Source organism: Saccostrea echinata, unplaced genomic scaffold (genome assembly GCF_033153115.1).
Source record: "Saccostrea echinata isolate AGI-Se365-2 ecotype Australia unplaced genomic scaffold, CSIRO_AGI_Sech_v1 ptg000030l, whole genome shotgun sequence".
Lineage (NCBI taxonomy): Eukaryota > Metazoa > Mollusca > Bivalvia > Ostreida > Ostreidae > Saccostrea > Saccostrea echinata.
The window spans coordinates 25,883,115-25,889,502 of NW_026889779.1; positions in this window are offsets into that span (position 1 = coordinate 25,883,115).

Genomic DNA, 6,388 nt, shown 5'->3' on the forward strand with positions numbered 1-6,388 from the left:
TCCTACGGCCATGTTTTTATAATGGGAAAAGATATCCTAATCCACCCATCCTATTGCCAAAATTTGGAAATTTATGACAAATGGACTACTCTTGTTATAAAACATAACCTGCATGGTAAGAAATATAAGACCCGGGGAACTCGTGAACAGTACGCTACGGAGCATGTCATGTGCCCGTCTGGACCCCGTGTTTAGTGCATGGACAGAACGGTGGCATGAGTGCATTAAAACCGGAGGGGACTACTTTGAAAAATAATAAGCACTACTACCTGAAGATACTTCCATATAAATGAATAAGGTGAAGATGTCACTAATTATGATTCTGCTGATCCCGAGAAGATTTAAATGTTTTGCTACATGTGTATATAATCCCATGTAAAATGCTTATCCTCTATCGTAGCCCCATCCTATCCATGGGGACTATTATTTTAAACAAACTTAAATCTACACATTCCTTTTGATGCTTGCATATTAATGTGACTGATAATGACCTTGTTGTTCTTGGGAAAATATTTTTAAAGATTTTTTTCTATGTATTTCAATGTAAAACTTTGATCTTTTATGATAGGCACACTCTGTCCCTGGGGGTCTTAATTTGAACAAAATTGAATCTACACTATGTAAGATTGATTGATTGTATGTTGTTTAACGTCTAATTCGAGATTTTTTTCACTCATATAGAGACGTCACCATATACCGTTGAAGAGCTTCAAATTTTGACCTTTACTTGGCACTCAGGGCCATTGAGCAGTGAGGGATATTTATCGTGCCAACGCCTGCCGTGACACGGGGCCTCGGTTTTTAAGGTCTGATCCGAAGGATCCGCAACTTTCACTTCAAAGTGCCGAGCGCATGGCGAAGGAACAGTTGCTACCAATTTTTTATCGACTTAGGTCAGTCGCGGCCGAGATTCGACCTCACGACCTTCCGATCACGGAGCGAGCGCTCTATCGACTGAGCTACCGTGAACGGTTACTACCGGTATGTTAGAAAACCTTCCTATAAGTTTCATATTTTCTGGTCCAGTGACTCTTGAGAAGATCTATAAATAAACCCACCAATTTTTTCACGAATTGTTTATTATCTCCCCTTGAAAGATGACTTAGACCTTTGTTTGAACAAACTTGAATTCCCTTTACCCAAAGTTGCTTTTTGTCAAGTTTGGTTGAAATTAGCCCAGCGGTTCTGGAAAAGATGTCGAAAATGTGAAAAGTTTACGATAACGACAGACAACGGTCAGTAAAGCTCATCTGAGCCTTTGGCCTTCAGTGTTTTTCTTTTCTTACCAAATTTCTTAATACTTTTACGTCAGTTAAGAAAGTTTCAGATTCCGTTAGAGTCATACACAAGTTATTTATCTTCCATTATACATATTATAGTCATATATTTTATCCATCTCCTATACTAGTTTTTCGGAAAATAAAGGCCCGATTGAGTGGACTCTCATCCGATGTAATGACAAAATATCCCTGGAATTGAGTTCCTCCTTCAGATTAATGTGTTTTGGTGTTGTTTGCACTTAATATGTCTTCTTAGGATGAGGTCGATAGGATGGAATTGATACACGTGGACTTTGATATTGGCCAAACGCTGATATTGCATTACACAGGAGAGCGAAAAACTGTCAGTCCGTCAACTTGACGCAAGTAAGACCAATGTTGAGGAAGAAATCAATTCATTGAAAAAAAGAGGTTTCGCCGAAAAGATTTATTCTCATTTCTTCGAGCTTCCTTTTTCTTCTCATATCTAATGTTTTTGTGATGTGGTAGACCTGGCTTTAATTTGCCTTTTCCATTCAAGACAGATCAGATATCCCAGATTTAGAAGTCAATCAAAGGAATTGGCAAATACTAAACCTAAGGAAATGCAAAATATGTTCTTTATCGGTTATGCAACTTTGAAATATTGACTTCTTTGCATGAGAAGCCTTTTCGTTTCCTCTTATTAGCCTACAACATTCTGCAGCGAGGACAAATGGTTAATTACAGTGATCGGGGGAACCTTAACCAATAGTTCAATATTCATCCCCTTAAATTAACAGGCAATGTACGCTCTTTTCCAAGTTATACGCTTAAAACACAAGACAAGGAAATTTTGCGCTGGTTGGTTCATTAAGACCAAACAGAGGGTTTCAAAGAAACTTGTTTAATTACTGCTTCTGAAATGTATGGTGTTTTGATTTTAATTTATACTTTTAAAATGCTATGAAACCTTTTGTATCCAGGTTTTGAAAATCTTAAATATAGTAATTCTATTGATCTTTTAATGCACTTAATTACATTACAAAATCGTCCAAGGTTTCTGGAAAAGGTCGCAGGGGGAGGTTCTCAGAGGGGTACTCCCTCCTTTAAGCAGAATTTTTGCTATCCTGAGCCGAAGGCTCAAATGAGCTTTTCTGATCGAAAAGTTCCTGCGTCCGTCTGTCTGTCACTCTGTCGTCTGTCATGTGTAGTCAGTAAACTTTTCGACTTCTTCTCAAGAACTACTGGGCCAATTTCAACCTGACTTGCCACAAAGTATCCATGAGTAAAAGGGATTCAAGTATGATCACATGAAGAGGTAAATAAGAATTAGTATAAATTTAATGACATTTTTTTAAAAATCTTCAGAACCGCTGGGCCAAAACTTGTTTAAAAAAAAAAGCTTCATCACTTAGTGTAGTTTTAAGTTTCTTGAAATCATTATCCCCGGAGGTGGGGTGGGCAACAACAGGAGTTCAAAGTTTTACATAGAAATATGTTAGTATAGGAAATATCTTTAAAAATCTTCTTCTCAAGAACAGCAAGTCCATGATTAGTCATGATAATACAGAAGCATCCTCGGGTAGTGTAGATTCCCCGCTGGGGGTAGTAGTGTTGAAACCACTTATATATTTAAACTTTTCTATATCGAATTGATTTCTGCTTTTGAATTTCTCTGGCCAAAGTGCTCAGGTGAGCGATGTGGCCCTTGGGCCTCTTGTTTTAATGGCTACCTTTGTGATTTATTATCGAGCATTTTGGAAGTCTGTTTTTTTTTTTCAAATAGAAGATGGGTGAACAAGGCAAGCAAAATTCCTATTGTGCAACAATTATGAAAGCGAAAAATTAAATCTCAATTATGACAAATTTTTTTTATAAAATATACTTCGTTTAATAATAAAGTATATTGCATAAAAACTCTACTAATGGCAACAACCTCATACCGATTGAAACTTAGCATACACCATAGAGAGCAAAAGTGGTCATTCTTCATACTAAAACACAATTTTCTAATTAGTGAGTTTTTGCTCCATACTCAAAGAATGCATAAAAATGTAGACATTCTTCAGTTTTAAAAAAGCATGGAGCAAAGACCCATTTTACCTTAAAAATATACTTATGTGACATGACATTCGTATTTTACCGAGAAATATTTGAAGTTTATTTAGTCAAGGGTCATATCACTTACGTGATTTAGATGCCGGTATTTTTTATGAGCGGCATAGCGTAGTGGGTACGTAGCTTGTTAGTCCCGAAGAGAAAATTGATATTCAGGGTTTTTATTGCTTTGGTTAGAACCCCCAAGAATAACACACAGACCCATAGCAACGGTTTCAAAAGTGAAGTGTGTGTGGGGGGGGGGGGGAGATTTTCAAAATCTGACAAGCAAAAAAAGAAAAAGAAAGAAACTGTCCAAAAAGGGGGGGGGGGCAACTTGCCAAAATAATCTGACAATTAATCTAAAATGTCCAATAAAATTCTTGTATTTGCCTGTGATGACCTTACAGTAACAAAGAGTGGGGGGGGGGGGGGTCAGCTTTTAAACGGAAATTTACCGTAGCAAATTAAAATACTATACTCAGAAAAAAAGGTTGGGACACTCATCACTGCGTTCTACGGGGCTGCCACATTTTTTTAAATCATAGAATGATTTTTGTCGAAAGAATTTTCCGCAGAAAAGTTTTGTTTGTCATAATTTTGTACCTTTCAATCATAAGAACTATACTCTATATACTAAATTCACAAACTGAATATGACTTTTATGCATTTGAAGCTACAGGCATTTTGCACGCCTTGTTCGCCCATCTTCTTTATAAATAAAATCTAGTACAGCATTACTTCAGACTAGAAGCTAAAATACAAATGAATATTTGAAACACTAATGCTCTTTAGTCTTTAAAAAAAGGGGGAAAAAACAAATGGTTTAAATATTTTCCAAAAGAAAAATGGACAACCGAATTTCCACTCGCTTCAAATTCATTTATACACTTATTCCAAAGCATCTCTGAATGTTTACAAGCCGTTGGCAGCTGTTAAAGACACGACATTCAGCTCTGTTAACGGACAGATGGAAAACATATTTTTAAAAAAGCAATATTCATGATGTATCTATTCTTTTGATGAACAATCGATACTGCAGTGGAGAATGACAGACTCATTAGGCACGTATATTGGGACTTTATCTTGTGTTTTAAAGATAATACGGTTACTGGTGCTCGTAAACTAATTCTTGGCACGTCAATACTCATAACATTCAACACCCCCGTCCTAATTCGGTGGCTGTGTTCTCAAGAAAATACGCTATTTGGAGGAAATTATCTACACTCTGTAGCGGACTCTCTGGGGGCTGCAGGAGAAAGCATTAATTCTTCTGCAATTCTGTAACTGGAAAAACTATGCTGTAAAATACGTAGTAAGATAGAGAGAGAATGTCTCCAGAGAATAGTAAAGAAATAGAAGGGTTAGAAAAAGATAATGCTGTAAGCTTGACAAAATTCCAAAGATTGGAAGCAACGTTCACGATCGAGTTCACAACTTACACGCTTAATTTATTGAACATTATTGCCCTATGTTTCTTAAATATTAACACACAAAGGACATGAGACTGGTCTACATAACAAATTAGAGTCACGGCATTTTCTATACGTATTAGTAGGTAGATAATATCATTATATATCGATATTACATGCGTCATGTGTATACATAGTAAAAGAGCACTTCGTGACTGCTGTATAAAACATCTCACCTCGACAAAGTTCATAAAAATTGGAATGCTAAATACTCCCAGTGTCATTTAGTAGAGCTTCCTCCATAGTAAACTACTCCCCCAGAAGAATTCCTATGATATAGTACTAAACCTTCCTGGAAGGGAAGGTGCAAATTGTTTCGTAAGCTGTCTTTCAAAGAATTTGTCAAAAACCTGAGATAATGAAACTTAGAACCGAATAAGTTTCAAAATAATTTCATTATAATATACACAAAGGAAATTTGTTATTGAATCTCCAATCTCTTTTACAGGATCGCCTTCATTTATTTCCGAAAACTCCGTTTTACTCAAAGTAAGCGTCATTCTGCGGTAAATAGTTCTCTCTAATACCATTAAGAATTAAACAATTTAAGCAATCTGAAATTAATTTTCAAGGAAATTTTCTAAGAAGAATTTCCATTTTGGAAAACCTAAGGTTAGGTTGAGATCCTTCAAACTTAACACAATTAATTCTATTTACTATCATCTCAGTCCAATTTGAAATACCAACGGATTCAAATTCATAGGCAGACAGCTCGACAGCTTACAAACAATATCAGCCCCCGTTCCTTCGATACTTGCAACATGTTTTCTACACACGCTGAATCTATGTCAAAATATCATAATATAATATTTCTCCATTATTTTCTTAGAAAACCTGTTGATTAACTTTAACTAGTTCGAACCAGTTTTTTGATGCCGTCTGTACATGAAAGAATTCGTAAGCAGTGAGCTCTTCTGTCAATGAAACATACCATGACATACAGATGAATACCCGGTAAATAAATACAATATTTTTCGTACCTCAATATTCGTGTACTTAATATGATTATTTATAAAGACATAAATATAACCAATAATGTTATTAATAGTGGGATTAAAGGTTGTCATCATATATACTGCAGAAAAAATTGCAGTGGTTGCAACCTTTAATTCCCGTATTAACATATAAAGAAAGCATTTTACAGTTTAAATAATGTCAAAATAATAACATATCATTGTGAATTGAACACCTCTCGGCACATATCACATGAATTTTATCCATATTAGGCATTTGTTAATACGGAACCGTTTTGGTGATGCAAATAATACGAAGGTTGTCCCAGAGAAACATAAAAATATTTATGTTAAATAATATATATTAAGTTAAGAATGTGCATGCAACATAAAGAAGGAACATGAACTGGGTCACTATGACCTATATCTGTAATTTTTGATTATGAAATATGAAGATAACGAACAGTAATCAAGCTCAAAATTCCAATGAAACAATACAAATCAGGAGCAGAGGAAACGGACCTCTAAAAACATCAGAGGTGGGATCAGGTGCAACAGAGGAGTAAGAATCCCCTGTCGACCTGTCACCCTGCAATGTGCTCCTTGTCATGATCAGGCAAACAGA